Source organism: Thermobia domestica, chromosome 10 (assembly GCF_964235325.1).
Source record: "Thermobia domestica chromosome 10, izTheDome1.hap1.1, whole genome shotgun sequence".
Classification (NCBI taxonomy): Eukaryota; Metazoa; Arthropoda; class Insecta; order Zygentoma; family Lepismatidae; genus Thermobia; species Thermobia domestica.
This window is the reverse complement of record NC_137463.1, coordinates 243823004-243841996: the sequence shown is the minus strand read 5'-3', so window position 1 is coordinate 243841996 and position 18993 is coordinate 243823004. Positions and strand designations below refer to the sequence as shown.

At 37.6% G+C, this 18993-nt stretch overlaps 1 protein-coding gene across 2 annotated transcripts in view; it reads left to right on the top strand.

Annotated features, from left to right (window-relative positions):
- The window catches only part of Cad99C (cadherin 99C), a 295315-nt gene that overhangs the window by 106476 nt on the left and 169846 nt on the right, over nt 1-18993 (top strand). The window lies entirely within an intron of this gene.

Below are 18993 nucleotides of genomic sequence, written 5' to 3'. Positions count from 1 at the left end.
CTACACAAAGCTGATGAGGTCATGGTGGTTTAAGGGTAAAGCGCTTACCTATGGTACGTGGGGTCCCTGGTTCGATCCCAGCTCCCATGAAGTGAGCTTTCTGATAGTCAAATATCGTGTGTGTGTTTTGTCGGGGTTCTTCTAGTTCCTCCCATCCCCTTCTTTCATGCGTCTCATTATCACCATCTCTCTAAGTCACCTTGAAACTCAAGCGTTGAACGTTAAATCTGAGCTGTATGGTGAGTGTTGAATCTCTTCGGATTTAGAACGTTTTTGCATCCACATGAATCACGTCATTGCAATGGAAAACTTTGATGACTGAGAAAAAAATGTTCGGCTATAAAGCTTTGTTTTACCTTAGTTGCAAACAACGAAAAACCAAATTTAGTCGCCTCTCAGCCATTTAATAACAACATTATTGGAGTCTTTAGTCTGTCTTCTGAAGTTGGTGCAGCAGTATTTTTTAGCTATTTAATTTTGGTGTATTTATGAGTTGTAATATCACAAAATCTCATAATATGTTAGTCACAACAATCACACAATACGTAAATCACAATAATACCTCAACCTAAGGTGGCAATAAGAGGGCAAAAGTGGGCAGTGGCCTCCTTCTTGCCCTTGGCACTTTAAACTTTTTTTTTTTACATATAAGAAAATAAATACAACACAAGCAAAACAAATATTTCATTTTTATATAGATATGTTCAATTGATTTGGAACCATAATATAAATACAGTTGTGCTCCTATCAGAATCACACATATTGAAGGCCAATACCTTGGTTCCTGGGCTACACATGACTTCAAGTAAAATAATACTGAGACTCTTTAAAATAAATTGAAAAAAAAAAAAACTATTATTCACGAAAGCAGTTATATCAAAGCGACCGTACATCTTATAATATATTGCGAGGCAGTTGCATCCAGCAAATTGTAAAACAAACACAAGATAAAAAATATCGTCACAAAATGGGGATTCCGTAATATTGGTGTAATATTGGAAATTTGAAAGCAGAAAGCAAATTGTGGTATAAATACTGGATAGGCAAAGCATATAAATATGATTTTGATATTGCTATGTTTCTCACGAACACATACTTCACATACTTATTTTGTGCTGTCCGTACAGCCACAATGATTTTTTTTTTCTATTTCTGCTACAACATGCACAGTAGAAAGATCTTAATGAGGGTGAAGACAGCTTCACTAGAATATGTGTGAAAAATGATTATGTAGCTTGTGCATGCTAAGAGATCACAAGGGAAAAAATAGTCAATGGATGTATGCAAGAAAGTGATTACTAAGTTTGGACAGGAAAGGAGACATCTTCGACTTCCGTTCAAAGAAAACTGAAAAATCAATTTTTAACAGTGTGTGAAACCAAACGACAGTTATAGATTATCTGTTGATTCACTCAATTGTACGTTTGTAACATTGGGTGTTTGTGCAAATTGCATTTTATTCAAATTATTTCATTAACAACTTTCGTTTGTTATAAATCCGTGTTCAACTTTTACGTATTTGTGTGTAGCTGAGTGAAAAAAAAAAGATATAACTTCTGCCAGTGTAGTATTTAAAATACGACTTCTGCAAATAGAATGCTTGCCACGCCCTTGCACTCAACAATCTGTATTATAACAGAACACAGTGGCTTCATTTCAGGATTTGCTTTGGGAGGGGAGGGGACAAAACTCTCCGAGTCTCACATTTTTCATAAGTAGAGTCTGACATTTTTTCATTAGTATTTTAAAATGTGACCGATTATTCACACTTTGAACATGTAACGGTATATAACAATACAAAAATATTTCAAATTGAGGACCTGAATTGAAAATTATTCCAAATTCATAGACTAATTAACTAATTAACTAACTCTATGACCAATGGAACCTGGAGGTTCAATGCCGCGTTCACAAAAGCTCTCCATTGATTTCTCTGCTTAGCCAACTGGATCCAGTTTCTACTTTGTATTCCTATTTCTGCGAGAGTCTAATATTGTTCCTCCAACTGCGTCTAGGTCTTCCTAATGGTCGTTTTCCGATTGGATTTCCAGTTATAAGTTTGAAAGCGTTCCTACTTTCTTTCATTCTGGCTATATGATCTGTCCGCCTGATATAATGATCCTAACAATGTTTAGTAAACGGAATAAATTATGCAGTTGCTCGTTATGAAGTTTCCGCCATTCCTCATTCCCGTTTCTGTTGAGTCTGAATATTCGTCTCAGTCTCAGTTTCATGGAGTGGAAACTTTAAGGAGGGAGAACAAGGAACACGATTAATAAGAGAAATCACACACACACACACACACACACACACACACACACACAAATACTTCCAAACGAAAATATTCAATACATAATTTTGTTTCTCCTAAAAGAAAAAAAGAAAATGAAATCTTTGCATTTTTCGTCCCACGATTATGGCTAAAGAGACGATGATGATGAGAAATGGATGAAATGGTGGAATGAAGAAAATGGGAGGAAACGAGAGAACTCCAAGAAAACCAACGCTCACGGTATTTGTCCACCACAAAGTTCACTTGGCATGAGATAGGATCAAACAAAGGACCCTGTGCACCGAAGGTGAACGCTTTACCACTGAGCTACCGTGGCACCTCCTCCTAAAAGGAATACTGCAGTAGACCGGGTCATTTTTCAATTCAGGTCTTCAATTGGTAAAATGAGAGAGTTGAACGAGAAAAGAAGGGGGAAACAGCGAGAAAATGCACTACCATACACCTTAGTTTGAATAATAGAACATATAGTGTTCTGCTTACAAAACCAGATAATTCCATAGACCATCCCACCGTTGTAAGGAAAGAACGATAACAGAATAAAACTGGACTTAGAGGCGAAAGTTATATCCATTTTAATGTATTTGTGTCTGTCGTATATGGAAATTTTGAAATATTATTTTCTAAGAAAGATTTACGAGAAAGCCTCGGATAAAAAACGAGATTTAAGTGTGAATAAGCAAACGCATTGCCTGAAGGATAAAGGTTAAGAAAAAGATATACCTGTACATGGAAGGGACATATTCGTGCACACGAGAAAATCGTGGACTTAACAACTCAACAGAGAAAACCAGGCATGCAATGCACGAAAACGCGTTGATACCAAAAACGTGTTCCTATGTAAAATAAAACACCATGGGCGAAAGACAATAAGGAGGATTGCTATATGAGAATAGTTTGTGACAGGAGTGTTTATACTGTATGCTTCTTGTGTTGAAAGAGAAAATTGGTGGGTGGCGTAAGAAGAACAAACAAATGAAGGACATGCTCACCCATTTTCACGAAATAAAACTCTAGTTGACAGAATGAGGTGAAAATTCAGCACATTTCGTGGTACAGTTCCTCACACGAGATTCTTGCACAGTTACATGTTACGAGCAGATATCTTTCTTCATCTTTGTCAATTTTAAGAAGATAAAGAAAATAATAAAAAATAAAATAAAATAAACACAATATGCATCAGAACAATTGCAGGTAGAAAGTTCGATCCAAGGTAACACAGTGTAACCTCGATAACTCGAAGATGAAGGGGAGTTCCTTCGTGGCTAAGCGGTTAGTGTACGCGCCTTTGGCGTGGGAGACCTGGGTTCGATTCCCGACGGGAGCTCGTGGTTCGGATTCAGCGTTAATCAATAGGTCCCGTTTCATATAGCCTCGCTGCTGAAAGGGACGTTAAACTCAAAATCAACTCAACTCAACTCGAAGCTGAAGGGAATAGATAAAAATTCGAATTATCGAGTTTTTCTAGTAATCAAGGTTCGAGATATCAAGGTGGCCACAACAAAAATTCGAGAAACCGAGGTTTCGCGTTCCTCATGAAAAGGGATTATATAAACTCTATAACTGGAAGTTCTATTCATTCAACCTCTATAACTATATATATTAAAGCTATATCTTCGAGTTATCGAAGTCACATCAAGAAAAATTCGACTTAGAGAAGTAAACTTCTACTCACAGATACGAAAGTTCGAGTTACCGATGTTTTTAAATATGATTATGAAATCCTTAAAATTCAACTTATCGAGGCTGTAATTTTTAAACAGTCGACTTACAGAGGTTATTTTAACATTGACTGTTATGGAGAGTTTAAGGGAACGTGAAAAATCGAGTTATCAACTCCAACTGTAAACGTTTTATGCAGGGTAAATAGTTTCTATATGAATTTCCTCGAACTCGTTTAGACACCATCAATACAGGGTGTTTCTAAACAATACCGACAACGTTTGGGAGGTTATCCCTGACACCAAGATAAGACAAAAAGTATAGACGAAGCTGGGTGCACAAATGCTTCCTTTCGGAGTTATAAGCTGCCGAAAACATGAAAAAATTATCTTTAAAGGTCCATAGCTCCGAAACTATGGGACCTACCGTAGTTGGGTCAAGACTTCACTTAGGAACATGTGCCCTATCCAAATATCTAAGTTTCAGAATCCTATGGTACTTCCGCAACGATTTTTATAGAGGTAGTTGGTGAGTACTTCAAATTATATGCCTATAGCGAAACACCCTCTATAAAAATTGTTGCGTGAGTACCGCAGGATTCTGAAACATGTAGTTTTGTATAGCGCACATATTAGTTCCTAAGTGAAATCTTGATCCGACTACGGTAGGTCCCATAGTTTTGGAGCCATGGACATTTAAAGTTAATTTTTTTTTATATTTTCGGCAGTCTATAACTCCAAAAGGAAGCATTTGTGCACCAAGGTTGGTCTATACTTTTTGTCAGGAATCACCTACCAAACGTTGTCGGTGTTGTTTTGAAACACCCTGTATAGGAGGTACCAGTAGGTTTATCGGTCTTGGCGTTCGATTGATCATAAGGCAGACATCATTTTTGCTCGTCCCCTAAAATTTTCACGGTAGGCTTGCAAATGCACTATAATATGATTGGATCGGCCCCCTTTAACTTCAGCCGGACCTCTTCCCCCCCTACATTTTTGGGCTGGCTACCGGCCTGCATCTGACCACGTGATACAAATTTATGATGCACGTTACCTTTCCAATCAAAAAACACAACTAACTTTACCTTGATCTTTGAGGTACCCATGCATACATTTTTTTTTTTTTTGAGAAAAAGACCCTGAATGAATTGAAAAGCGATTGAAATGTCTCTGTAAATGTTTTCCCAAGTTTGTAGCAAAATTTCACACACACGCCTTATTCTTCAAGATCTTTAATTGTCCCTGTATCATTAATCTGACGAACAGGTTGTGCACGTGCTCACTTCTGCGGCTATAGCTCACCAACTATCGGTCATAGCGAAACGTGGCAAATGGCAATTTGTTGTCAAAATCTGCTGCTAGATGCACTCAGAAGCCGCAGCTCGCTCCCTCTGCTGGTTGGTGTGCAATTTCATAAGTTCGGTTTCTTTTTGAACACACTATATATATATATATATATATATATATATATATATATATATATGTATATATATATATATATATATATATATATATATATATATATATATATATATATATATATATATATATATATATATATATATATATATATATATATATATATATATATATATATATATATATATATATATGGCGGATCCAAGGGGGGGCTAAGGGGCTATAGCCGCCCCTTGACGCTCAGGTTTACACTGGATAAAATGGGCTTCAATTCTGCTTTACACTGGATAAAACGGCAAATTATAGTTTAGCCCCTCCCTTGATCATATCCTGGATCCGCCACTATACGAATAAAATATGTAATTAGAATACAGGAGTTTAACGTCCCTTTCAGCAGCGAGGCTATATGAGACGTGGACCTAGTGATTAACGTGGAATCCGGTGGTCATCAATTAGCATATCAGACATATCCTACTAAAACGCCGGCTGGCTAGCCATAGCCCTTCGTGGAGAGTAAAGCGGAGAGAATTTTTCAAGAGAAATATAATATATAAATGTCCAGCCTTCAAGAGTAGGAATACACAGGAAACTGTGTTGTCTCAAAATTATCTCGTCTCGACAAAAATCTTTTTGTTGATAGAGTTGTCGTCTCAAATTTCGCTACGAAAAGTTATGTCTCGTGCCGCCTCGTTCTCAACTTTAAGGGGGCAGACTACTAAATATTTTTGAAAAACTAACACATTTTCTTTTGTCTGTTTTTCGTAAGTGAAAAGAGATAATGAAATGTAATTACCACAATAATAGATAATGTTATTCTATACCAGAAAATACGAATCGGAAGAATTACCAGTGTTTCCATCCATAGAAATTACAGTGTGACCAGAATTTGAATTACCTAAAAATCTAGGCTATGGTAGCGACTAGAAAAATGAACTCAACGGTAGTTGATGACTTATCATGTTATCTTGGTTTCTTGTTAACTACTTTTTAAATAATGTTTGTATTTGTTTTGTAATAACTTACATAAGTTATTACAAAATAAATAAGTTGTTACAAAATAAATACAAACATTATTTAAAAAGTAGTTAACAAGAAACTAAGATAACATGATAAGTCATCAACTACCGTTGAGTTCATTTTTCTAGTCGCTACCATAACCTAGATTTTAGGGTAATTCAAATTCTGGACACACTGTAATTTCTATGGATGGCAACACTGGTAATTCTTCCGATTCGTATTTTCTGGTGTAGAATAACATTATCTATTATTGTGGTAAGTTACTTTTCATTATCTCTTTTCACTTACGAAAAAAGGTCAGAAGAAAAATTGTTAGCTTTTCAAAAATATTCAGTAGTCTGCCCCCTTAACGTGCAAAGTACCGTGTGAGAATAAATCTAAAACACACATTCAATTGTCAGAATATGTATTATTTGTATATAGCATAGTATTTCTTTTTTTCAATTATATTTTAATAACGTAATTTGCATTTTTAACAATAAAAGAACATAATTGCGTTATAATAAGCTGATTAAGTGTTTATGAGAACACCTATCATGTTTTAATTTTAGTGTCAGAAAACAATGACTTAACGTGTATCTCGAAAGAACTGTTAAGTTCTTTTTTTTTTCTGATTGACAAACTGTTGATATTTTGAAAGAAAGAAAATAACCGGAAGTGAAGATTTCTGCCAGCTCATCACACTTATAAGATATCTGTTTAGGGAACGCTTGTTTAAGATTCTAAAGAGACATGTAAGGTTCCGTTTGATTGTACTGTTACTTTAGGTTAATGAATGATACATCTGTTCTTCTTCGGGAAGGAAAACAAAAGAACAGAGTATAATGATCTCCATATTAAACTGTAAATCAGTTTTTCGTTATTACATTCTAGTTCTTGTTATTAATTGAAAGTTATTTTCTGTGAACTTGGTTTAAAATAAGGTCCTACAACGTGAATATACCAATAATTATCGAATAACTATTTTTTGTTAGAGTTTTCGGTTTCCTAAGCACTGGCTTAGTTATTAGGATTACGTAGTGAGGTTGTACTGTGTGCTGTTACTTCGTCCGTCTGTTATTAGGATTACGTAGTGCAGGTTATAATATAATGCTGTTATTTCATCCATCTGTTATTAGGATGATGTAGTGCAGCATATAAGATAGTGCTGTTATTTCATCCGTCTGTTATTAGGATCATATAGTGCGGCATATAAGATAGTGCTGTTATTTTGTCCGTCTGTTTAGGATCACGTAGTGCAGGTTATAAGATAGTGCTTTTACTTCGTCCGTCTGTTATTAGGATCACGTAGTGCGAGTTATGAGAAGGTGCTGTTATTTCGTCCGTCTGTTTAGGATCACGTAGTGCAGTGATAGTGCTGTTATTTCGTCCGTCTGTTTAGGATCATATAGTGCGGCATATAAGATAGTGCTGTTGTTTCGTCCGTCTGTTATTAGGATCACGTAGTGCGAGTTATGAGATAGTGCTGTTATTTCGTCCGTCTGTTTAGGATCACGTAGTGCAGGTTATAAGATAGTGCTGTTACTTCGTCCGTCTGTTATTAGGATCATATAGTGCGGCATATAAGATAGTGCTGTTGTTTCGTCCGTCTGTTATTAGGATCACGTAATGCGAGTTATGAGATAGTGCTGTTATTTCGTCCGTCTGTTTAGGATCACGTAGTGCAGGTTATAAGATAGTGCTGTTACTTCGTCCGTCTGTTATTAGGATCATATAGTGCGGCATATAAGATAGTGCTGTTGTTTCGTCCGTCTGTTATTAGGATCACGTAGTGCGAGTTATGAGATAGTGCTGTTATTTCGTCCGTCTGTTTAGGATCACGTAGTGCAGGTTATAAGATAGTGCTGTTACTTCGTCCGTCTGTTATTAGGATCATATAGTGCGGCATATAAGATAGTGCTGTTGTTTCGTCCGTCTGTTATTAGGATCACGTAGTGCGAGTTATGAGATAGTGCTGTTATTTCGTCCGTCTGTTTAGGATCACGTAGTGCAGGTTATAAGATAGTGCTGTTGTTTCGTCCGTCTGTTATTAGGATCATATAGTGCGGCATATAAGATAGTGCTGTTGTTTCGTCCGTCTGTTATTAGGATCACGTAATGTGAGTTATGAGATAGTGCTGTTATTTCGTCCGTCTGTTATTAGGGTCATATAGTGCAGCATATAAGATAGTGCTGTTATTTCATCCGTCTGTTATTAGGATCACGTAATGTGAGTTATGAGATAGTGCTGTTATTTCGTCCGTCTGTTTAGGATCATATAGTGCGGCATATAACATAGTGCTGTTGTTTCGTCCGTCTGTTATTAGGATCACGTAGTGCGGGTTATAAGATAGTGCTGTTACTTCGTCCGTCTGCAATTAGGATCATTTAGTGGTGCTTACAACATAGTGCTGTTACTTTGTCCGTCTGTTATTCCGCACTATAACTCTCGAACGAAAGTAAAGTATAGCATTCTGTTCTTCTTACCAGATAGCTAGAAGGATTATGTCCACCAAATTGGTCAAGCCGTTAACGTATTAACGGATAACGGCAACTTTAACGGTGGCTATCTATATTCTATATCTCAGACATGTAAGTGAATTTTTGAATTCTATTTTTTCCCAATAGATACCCAGGACAATTGTCTCGGACGAGTTAGTTAATACAATCAATCCGTTAATGTATTAACGGGTAACGCCGATTCTAACGGTAGCTATCTATCGTAGACATATAGGAAAGCGAAATTTTGAATTCTGTTTTTTTTTTCCAATAGATAGCTAGAACAAATATTTCGGGCAAGTTCGTTAATCCGTTAACGTCTTAACGGATAACGACAATTTTAACGTTGGTAATCCATATCCAATACATAGTAGGAATGCAATGTATATACCCGATTGCAATGAAATGAGCTGAGCGAGCTTAAACTACGTAATCAGTTTATTGTTAATTGTTCACAAAAAAATCGCGTGAAAACTTTTTCCCCATGTTAAGTCTATGCAAGCGTTTTTCGGTGATTATTCCTCGATGGTACATCGGATTTTTGATTTCGACCTATGTTCTCACTCAGCACGACATACTCTATCAGCGTGCTAAGTTTGGTTGAGATCGGCCAAACGGTCTAGGAGGAAGCGTTTTTCGGTGATTATTCCTCGATGGTACATCGAATTTTTGATTTCGACCTATGTTGTCACTCAGCACGACATACTCTATCAGCGTGCTAAGTTTGGTTGAGATCGGTCAAACGGTCTAGGAGGAGTTCGCGGACAACCAAACGGCTAACCCGAGTATAAGAGCTTCGCTTCGCTCAGCTCAATAAGCGAATTTTCAAATTCTGTTTTATTTTGCAGTAGATAAATAGAGCGGCCATTTAGGCCGATTTCTTTAACGGAGTTAATCCGTTAATGTCCTAACGGTTAACGGAGACTTTAACGGTGGCGGCTATCTATATATCATATCCCATTCATATAAGTGAATTTTTGAATTTGGTTTTTTGCAATAGATGGATAGAACGGTAATCTTGGCCGACTTGTTTGGTGGAGTCGGGGCCGCGGTGCCTCAGTGGTAAAGCGTTCACCTTTGGTGCTTGGAGTCCCGGGTTCGATTCCAGCCCCCGCCAAGTGAACTTTGTGGTGGACAAACAACGTGTGCGTGGGTTTCCTCGGGGTTCTCCCGTTTCCTCCAACTTTCTTCATTCCACCATTTCATTCATTTCTCATAATCACTGTCTCCTTTAGCCTAACCGGCATTACTGTGGGACGTAAAACTCAAGATTCCATTTTTTATTTTAGTGGAGTCAATCCGTTAACGTATTAACGGATAACGGCGACTTTAACGGTAGCAATGATCCTCTTAACTTTCATTAGCAAAGTTAATTTTAATTGGTTATTATCATCAAGTGAATTAACTCAAATCTCATGACTTGATGCATTTGTTTCATAGAGTTACAGCTGTTGATATTTCGTTATGTTATCTGGTGAAGAGTTTTTTGAGAGAGGAAACGTCAGTGCTTTGCTGTATTATTTTACATGGTTGCCAGATTATAAGAGCAGTGTTGCATACGAGACGAAAAGTACATTTTTAAATTCGAGAGAAGACTAAAAACATTACAATTCTTTGTTGGGCAACATTAGCTCACCCAAAGCTTAATTCTCAAGTACTGTTTCAGTGCTCCATAATGTAAGTTAAATGCTGTTGTAACAATGGTTATGCCCCGTCCCTTGGGATAAACCCTTGGACTTCTCGTGAAGCGGAAGGATCGTAATAACTTCTAATTGAAATTAAGAAACAAAACCAGGGCATAAATTCTGTACATGCTTTACAAAAGGAGACGAGCAAATTTTCGAGACGATACGAGACAAGCTTTTCTAGAAACGGAAGAAGATGTGATCGAAAATCGAGACAAGACAAGATTTTAGAAAATTTATGAAAAATCTTATATCGTCTGTACCAGGGGCGTAATCACAGAGCATCCACCCAGTCCAGACCCCGTTCTATCTTAGTAACTCGAAAGACATTTGTTCACTTTCTTAATACTTGTTTGAACAGAGAAATGATTGATATGGTCTAAAGATCTGATTTTATACTACATCTCTGCTCTTTCTTCTGATACAAACAATTAGATTTGTACAAATAGCTTTATAGAAACAATTTATTCTATTATTCTTCTCCTGACAATGTAGGTGGAAGTTAGGGATGTCAGACACAGGCAGGTTTTACGTTCCATGGATGAGATTTTGTTGGGGAACATAATTTATCATTGAAATGTTAGGATAGAAATTTCATTATACCATAATGATACCGTTGAAATTGAATAAAACGTATTCTACAAGGCAAGTTGTCTTGGTTGTATCACAACCAACTTCGATCCCCTTTACTAGGTTTTCCGGGGGCAGGGGATGGTAAATTTTGGGAATTGCAACTAAGTGCTTGAGGTGAATGAATATTGCTAGTGGAAGTACTTGAAAATTACTTCTTGTTTTCTCGCATGTACAATAACACAGTTCAACATTACCTGGGCGTACACTGTAAAAAATCGATGTGTTATTTCAACGTCATGTCTATGTGCTAACACGATTGTGTTAAAATATAACACAAGCAAGTGGTTAGAAAAACTCATTCTCCATTTGGAGTTGTGTGTCAAATGCCGGTAGTTGAAATGACACACAACCTGTGTGTTAAATTAACACAAGTGTAGAATCTTCGGTGTTGTTTTCTGCGTGATTGCCAAATATGTTGGGCATCTAATTATAAAGGATTATAAATTGAAGCTACAGACAAACATAGTAGAAAGAAATACTTAAACAAATCCACGTATACGCAAAATTTCAAAATGCAAACCGCGATGTGTTCTCAGTTGTTTTATATAATGTTTCTGAAGAAACCCTAACAGCACAAGATGTGCTAGGCATGTGCTATTTAGGTGTTCTAAATTCATCTCCCACATTTGATGCATTTATTGCTTCTTTTTCTAAGCGATTGTGTACTAGAAGCAACAAACGCATCAACTTTATTAGATGGCAACTGTCACCGATCATTTGAAAGTGAATATGGAAGAACTATAAAATAAAGTAAATAGACAGTCATCATTTTGTTATAAAATTAGGTCTACATGGTGAGCAGATTTCATCTTGTCCCGAACTGTTATCGTCGAATATACGCGTCTTAAAGGAGCACTCTGATTAGCCAAATTCAAAAGACCTCAACAATGTATCCCTCTACAAGCGACGTTTTCTTCATTGCCTCCGTGGCCAAGTTGGAAGAGCACGCGGCAAGTAATTGAAAAGTTCGTGCCACCCCCTCCCCCGCCACTGGAGTACATTTTTTTTTACTTGTTTAAAGTGTTTTTTAGACAGCATAATGTAAACACATTACACATATAGGCGATTTAACATGTTTTGGGGAAGTAATTTTGTGGTTCATTAACGCTTACGGCACGGCTCAACACACCCCCTGTGTTAAACGCCAACACCGCGGGGTATGTGTTGAACTAACACCTCATAGCGGTAGCCACGCTGGAACCAATGCCCTGTGTTAAAATTGAGTTGAATCAACACAACCATTTTTTACTGTGTACGGTAGTAATTTGTAGTATTGAAAACCCCCTCCCCCTACACACACAAATTTCGGACCCCTTCCAAAAAATTCTGAATGCGCACCTGGTGTTAGCTAATAAATTGTGTTACTTATCTGTCTTTTTAAAAAGAATCATTTTATTTCAATTCTATATTTTTCGTCCTACAAAACACTTAAAAATGAAACAAAAATTACATAAACTATCATGTTTTCATATCTAGAAGGAATTAATTGTATTGGAAAAAGTAATTTCATTGGGGAAAAAGCAATTTCTATTCACGAACATTTCGGTTCACGAACAACACTACGGAACAGATTAAATTCCTAACCCGCGGGTCCACTATAATTGATTTCTTAACGACGAAATTTCTTGCAATTACATTATTGTTATTATTATTTTTTCTGAGGACGGCCTTGGATCTAGTGACATTACTTTGATACCAGATAGGCCTACGTCAAATAACTATTTTCGTGACGCATAGGTCTTACGGATGCAAGGACAGTTCGTTACAAATGAGAACAGAAATGACGATGTAGAAACTGTAGAGAAACATTCCTCCTTTAAAAAAAAAAAAAAAAAAAAAAGCTATGTTAATTGTCATGAGAACGAAGAGCATTTGATGTAGGAAGCAAAATATGCAGACAATTCCTGCAAATAACCTTCCAGCGTCTTCTCTCATCTATCGCAACATCAGCAAGAACGATTAAACCCTGCACGGAAGTTGCTGAAGCAGAAAAATAAATAACTTTTCTTAAGATGTGTAATGAGTTTCAAGAAAATGAAATCTTTAAACATTGAAGTCCATTTACCTTGCTTCAGGTGGGTGACATTTAGAATTGTGGGCGTTTGTTGATTCGGTGCTTTTTTTTTTATGCGAGGCTAGGAAACTCGAAAGATCATCTCCAGTTACCTCCAGGTTGTTCGGTTGCAGGTGCTTCTTTATTTGTTCATCTCAAGATTTCAGTTGTGAAGATACTGTCTCAGCAGTTTTTTTTTTTTTTTTTTAAACTATAGACGAGCAGAACAAATCTTTTACTTTCTCTTTGAGACCACCACAGTGTTCTTCAAATTGTAAGGTTATAAAAGTTTGAAGTTTAAAACGTTCTTTTCCTGCATCGAGGCTATATGAAACCTGGACCTACTGTTATACGTATCCGGATCACATAATCGTCATCAAGCGCCGCCAAAGTTTTAAATACTTGATACCTCGTTCTTGTTAAGAGTCTTCATCCCGGGGAAATTAAAATACCGCTTATTTTACAGTAATTATGTGATATCTTCAAATAGATAAAAGATAATCGAAATGTGGAACAAGAGCGCCCTAGACAATATTATTTTACATGAGAAACCGTTATCACGACTCACTTATCGGCTTTCGATTTCAAGCCATTTTGAAAATCGGCATTTGTTTTCGCGTTTCTAAACAGCTGAAAACGGAAAGCCACTAGGTGACTTGTGATAACGGTACCTCACGCAAAATAATATTGTCTAGGGCGCTCTTGTTTCACATTTCAGTTATCTTTTATCTATTTCAAGATATCACATAATTACTGTAAAATTAGCGGTATTTTAATTTCATCGGGATGAAGACACTTAAATCTTGGAGTGGAAAATGGTTCGATTGCTGTACACATACTTGATTGTTTCTGTACTTACAGTGAACGCAACGACTCGTGAAGCCTGAGCTCTACACCAGTTATAGAACTGTTTTGCCTCACGTGTGATGGATCGGAAGAATTCGGAACGATTGGTGGAGTTGCATTCCGAACGCACAGTTGAGAAAACACGAAACAACAGATGTGCACCAACAATGTTGCCAAACTTCGAAGATATGGCGAGCGAGCAATAAAAAACAGCACTTAAAGAACTGGTGTCAATAATTTTGCGTCTGGGAAATTTGCGCCCTACCCTAAAAAGAGGGGGAAATGCGCCCGCAATGTACCTGTACTGGGAAGTTTGCGCCCTGCGAGGTGAAAAAAAAATGTTCAAGTTCACACACCTGTCCAGACGGGCGGACATTACAGAGTTGGCTAGCAATAGAAGATAAAGTCACAGCATTTGGGATTACTTTGTGAACGAGTGGATGCAAAATGTGAATATGCTGATCGATGTCTGGAACTGCGAAGGCGAACGGCATCGAACAAATAATGGCGTTGAAGGGTGGAACAACATGCTCGAGAGTAGGATTAACTTGCATTCGAATTTCTTTGTGGTTTTAAAAGCACTGGAACAGGAAGCTAAGCACAGTGTTTTGCATTATGATAGGACTTTTGTCGGCTTGGAAGGGGGGAAAAATGCATATCTACGACTTGACAACAGAATTGAAAAAAATAATGCACAGATACAAACCAAGTTCGCACAAAGATATTGTTCAATGTCTGAGAAGTTTCGCCAATATCCAAAAATTGGAGTAAAAATGAGGAAGCGATGTAAATATGCAGTAATAAGGATGAAAAGGGCAATAATTTCTCGTTAAAGAATAACAAACGATGACAAAGGACAGAGTTTCCTACATAATATTAGCAAGGCACAATAAAAATAAATGACAAGTAGGGATGCGCACGAGACAAGATTTGTGGCTGTCTCGTCTCAAAAATGGGCTGTAAAAATGATGTCTCGACTCGAAAAATGTATATTTTTCTATTGGAAGAGCCGTGTCTCGACTCGAATTTTGTCAGGAAAATCATGTCTTGACTCGTCTCGTGCGCATCCCTAATGACAAGGGGAAGAGTTCCCTGCGTAATATTATCAGGGAACAATAATATAAAAAGAAATGACAAGGGGAAAAAGTTTCCTGCTTTAGCTTCTAAACAAGACAGAAAAAGGAACAACAGCTTTGGTTCACTTTTCTCACAGTCTCAAGCCTGGTTCAAGTTGAGGGAAAGCTACTTTACACGATACAAAAACAAATCAAATTATAGGACGCAAATATCCCGGTGCAAAAATATAGCGGGCGCACTTTACCCTCTTTTTGAGGTATGACGCAAATTTCCCAGGCGCAAAGTTCCCGCATCCAAAGAACTGTATCACGAACACTAACAATTATTCAAAAACAAAAACTGTAACAATTATAATAATAGTAAAAATAAAAAAAATACGACAACAACAATAACAACAAAAATAAACAAAACAAAATTTAGTGACAATCCGATAACACTGTATCTCGGGAGATGTTCTCCGTATAGCACGAGAGACTACAGTGGCAAAATTTAATAGATAGGGGTTGACGACTGGGACGCACTATCACATTTTATTAGAGCTAAAATTGGTAAATGTAGGTCAAGCTTCACGACTCTGTGCGATCACTATAGTCTTGTGAATTTATGCAAACAGTCAGAATGGATTTTGTGGAAGAATTGTCGCGAATATTTGTGAAATTAGACAAAATTGAGATTTTGTTTATCATAAGGTGATTTTGGAGAATTAGATAATCGTGAAATGAAATACACGTGTTCGTGCACAATGATGTCAATGGTTGTTGTTTGAGGTAAATAAAAGATAAGTAGAAATGTACCAATCGTGGCGGTTCTGCCATTCCGTCACACTGAGTATTCGAGATATTCTTGTAGAATGCTTCTTCGCAAAATATGTCCAATCCAATTGGCCTTCCTAAGAAGGATGCTAACTAAAAGCGTCCTCTTCTCTCCTATCCATTTCGAAACATCTTCGTTGTTACTCTTTCCATCCATTTTATCTTTCCATCTTCCTCCAACACAACATTTCGAAGCTCTCAAAGTATTCCTTCTCTAATGTCCAAGTATTCCGTAATGTCCACGTTTTTGAACCATACAGTCCAATATTCTGGACTTGACGAACTTCTTCCTTAGTCCAATGTTAGGCCTGCTGGTTAAGAGTGGTCTTTTCTTGTTGAATGCTTCTTTGGCGATTACAATTCTTGACCTGATCTCTTTGGTACAAGTGAGCGTCTCTCCTCAAAATACTTCCCAGATGCTTAAATTTATCGACCTCTTCAAGTTCTCTTCCCACATTGCACACGAACATCCACGGGACGTCCGAAACTGATCTGTAATGGACAACAGGACATTCCGGGATCATCCGAATTTGCTCCCAGAACATCCATAGGACCTACGCAGGATATCCAGATGTCCGCTAATATCCCGAAAAATGGAATATTTAACTGGACCTCAAAGGAATGTCCACTGGTAAATTATGGGATAATGTGGTCCTAGGTATGTCCACCGTGGGATTTCTCTGGGATCTGTCTCATCCGGGACGTCCCGTGGATATCCTACGTAGAAATCCTTTAGGATGTCCCATGCAGAACTTTCATGGGCTGTCTACTCATTATACCGATAGTCCGAGGAACTATATGGCATAATTGGGATCAAAATGGGACGTCGTATGCTATGTGGGTTTGTTCTACTCCGACCCCTATGACTTCAATAATTTATTAAGGCCTTTGGCTTGTTTAATCAAAGGTATTTTATACTTAATACAAAACTACGTAATGGAGTTTTAATACTATGCTTTGAATTCTGCAGTACGTTGAGAAACCATGAAGAAGTATTGACGAAACGAATGAGCACCATTCAGATTATGATGTTTAACATTTCTAAGATAACAAGTGATACATAATTTTGTAAATTTATTCGTTACGCTTGAATACTTTGTTCGTTTAGGCTAACTACGGGACCTTGACAAGTATTGAGCGTTGGAATGTTAAGTTTGGAGTTACGACGACCTTAACAGTTCTGTTTGTTTTAAAATGTCGAAACCTAATGGAATTGCAAATATGATCATTGTGTTTTCTTTTGTTTTACTTTTCAAGAGCAAAACGTAAGAAAAAAATGTATACAGTCAAAACAGTGCATATATAAAAGTATCCAAAAAGACCTTGACCCAATGGTTAGAATTACAGCCAGTTAGCTACTTAAAACATTTTGGTGAAAGTCGTGACAGATAAATCTTAACCAAGATCATTCATATCTTAAACAAATTGAAACTTTTTGAGGTTATTCAATAAAGATTTTTTTTTTTAAAAAAAAAAAAGATGTTTCTCAACTTCTAACTGGGGGAAGGGGAAGAATTTAAGGTCCGATTTGATTTCAAACTGGAACAATTCATAATTGAGGAGCGAAGTGGCTGAATGGTAGGACACTCATCTCTGGTGCAAGAGGTCCATGGTTCGATTCCAGGCCAAAGGTGCCCACTTAGGACTAACCTCACTCAAACTCGCGCTCACAACATCTTCTCGACCTCACACTCACAACATGATTTCGACATCACATTCACTCGATCTCACGTTCACATCATTTTGACATACTCACTTGACCTCTGCTCACATCACGCTCACATCATGATTTAAAACTCTCGCTCACTCAACCTCACGCTTATTTCGTGAGAGTAAGGTCGAGTATAGGGTAAGGTCGTGAGTTCCAAAGTCATGAGCGCCGACCTCATGAGTTCGGTCACCTGTATTCCAAGCGATGTGAGTTTGTGGTTAACAACATTGTTTCCATGAGAGTTATCAGAGTTCGTCCGTTTCCTCCTACGTCCTCATTCAATCAATATACTCATTAATGGGAAGGCGGTGGCTTAGTTGTGAACGCTTACCTCTGGCTTACACGCTTACCTGCAAGAAGTGCTTGGCTCGATCCTAGTTCCCGTCAAGTGGACTTTGTTATGGTTGGTATACACCATGTGAATAAGTTTTCCTGTTTCCTCACATTTTCCACTATCTACCATTTCGTTCATTATTAGCATCACCATCTCTTTTAGCCTTGATACTTAATTATGAGACGTTAAACTTAAAAAAAAAAATGCCATTGATCATCTACTTTAACTTACATGACATAACCATAGTACGTAAAACTGAAAGTTATCTCGCCTCCAAGAACAAGTCACTGGCTTCGGCTAGGGAAAAGTAATGGAATATACCCATTGTGCGATTGGCCGAAGTACATTTCTCAGTTATTGTCCTAGTGGAGGGAATTCCTCTAGCGACTAAGAGTACCGGCTTATCCGGTGTCGGTAGCGGAAGCTCACTCTGCTCCTCAGCACCATACAGGTAAAGCTCACAGATGACGAGAAGAACCCTAGCAGAAGTACTGTGACGTAAGTATGGGCTCGCCCACTTTTCGCACGGGGGTTTCAAATGACACCACGGAATAGCACACATATAACTTTACCCGGAGTAGCAGACGACATCTAAGTATAGACCATACCTCAAAAACCGTAAATGGACTTGACCGTGTCGTTAACTTTTCCCAGCTACCCCTGCTTTAGGGTTCTTCTCGTCGTCTGTGAGCTGTACCAAATCACCAAAAAGCAACAGGAGTCTAACGCATCCCAGAGACTTCTGAAATCAGAAAAGGGCTGCTCGTGTCCCAGCCCTGTCTGTTACGGATAGTTTGCGCATGAGAGACTAGAAATTTATATCGAGACGAGAAATACAAGAATTCTCGTCTCGTTTTCGAGACAAGATAAGAAATTCTATAAGTCTTGTGGACAACACCAGTTCACCCTAGTCTTAGATTTAAAAAAAAAAAAACTTTTAGTGTTACATAGTTCATAATTTAGAATAAAAGAAAAAA